The 1,362-nt window shown below is 46.0% G+C and overlaps 1 protein-coding gene across 3 annotated transcripts in view; it reads right to left on the bottom strand.

Moving 5' to 3' along the window:
- The window catches only part of GRIN2B (glutamate receptor, ionotropic, N-methyl D-aspartate 2B), a 213,870-nt gene that overhangs the window by 211,152 nt on the left and 1,356 nt on the right, over nucleotides 1-1,362 (bottom strand). For 2 of the 3 annotated variants that reach the window (XM_014964320.1, XM_014964321.1), the window contains exon 2: nucleotides 651-1,119. The gene's annotated coding sequence lies outside the window, so the exon portion shown is untranslated. Of the gene's footprint in view, nucleotides 1-650; nucleotides 1,357-1,362 lie in introns of those variants that run through there. The other variant, XM_014964323.1, reaches the window with a different exon arrangement.

Below are 1,362 nucleotides of genomic sequence, written 5' to 3'. Positions count from 1 at the left end.
CCCCCCTCTCCCCCGGCTCCCCGGCCCCGGCCCCCGCGTTAGGCCGCTCACGATGGAGAGGCCGGCGTGGGTTTTAAGTAATGCACCACCCTCTTCGGCAACAAGCAGGTTTCCACGCACTGTTATTCCTAATGAGCTCTATTTTCACATCAAAGCGTGACAAGGAGCCGCTGGACCAGTGAAAAGAAAGAGGCAATTTGCAGGTGGATGGATGGATGGATGCGTGGATGGATGCACGGATGGATGCACGGATGGGGATTATCTTCGTTTTCACCCCTTCCCAAAGCCGTGTTCCACCTCCCGTGTCGCCCTCCACCCTACCTGCCCACCCCAAAAAAAAAAAAAAAAAATCACAAGGGGCTTTCCCCTGATTCACGCCGCGGTATGTAACTTAAAGCATCCCTCTTGCTTTCTCTACATGTCCTATTTGATGAGCCAAGAGGGAATCAACATGTCTGGTGAATGTTTCCTCCTTTCCCCCCCCCCCCCTTTTTTTTTCCCCCCCCCCCCTTTTCTTTTTTTTCCTGCTGTATCTGCTTCTAAGAGCAGCATCCCTAAACCTTTTGTTCTACCCTCAGTGGTCTTCCCTGGGCAAACCCGTGTACCAAAATGAGCTGCCAGCAAAAACACAGAACCAGGAATTTCCCTACCTTGGTTTGTAGAAGCAGAACCTCTAGACGGACAGATCAAGGGAGAGAGCATGTTGGGAATGTCCAGGCTCCTCTTCTTGCTTGCATATCCACATAAGAAGAATAAGGGTTGGGGGGCAAACGTGGGGGAATGAGTTTTAAAAAAAATCCTATTTGGCTGTAAAAAAAAGAATAGCGGATTCTTTGTGGCAATCTTGCGTCTCAAAGCGGTGCAAATTCAAAAGCCGGAGACAATCACTTCAGAGGATATTCAGCGTGAGTGGTGAGGATCGTCAAATGCAGGTTCCAGAGCAAGCATTCCTTTCGCCTTTTTAATGATTATTCTTATAATTATTCTTTCTCTTTTTTTTTTCTTTTTTTTTTTTCTTTTTCTTTTCCTGGAGCCCTAGTGGAGGAGGTTGTGTTTAAAGCAACTGGAGGTCGGTGCCGTTCTTCTGTGAAGCATGATTATCCTCAAAGCGTCCCCTTCCTGAAGGGAAAAATAAGCATCAATTTTGTATTAGAGGGGTCTGAAGGGGATAAAAACCGTTCCCCAACAAAGACATTAATATATTGAGAAAAAAGGGAGGCAAAACGCATTTCCCAACAGTGCACACAAGCAGAATAATAATAAAAAAAAATTAATAATAAGAAAAAAAAAAACCAGCTGGCACGAGTCTATAAATAATTCAGCTACGGGCTGACTACACCATTCCCGGGATAGGCATGCATA

The sequence above is a fragment of the Calidris pugnax genome, unplaced genomic scaffold, assembly GCF_001431845.1.
Source record: "Calidris pugnax isolate Ruff unplaced genomic scaffold, ASM143184v1 scaffold44, whole genome shotgun sequence".
NCBI lineage: Eukaryota > Metazoa > Chordata > Aves > Charadriiformes > Scolopacidae > Calidris > Calidris pugnax.
This window is presented reverse-complemented; position numbering and strand designations above follow the sequence as displayed.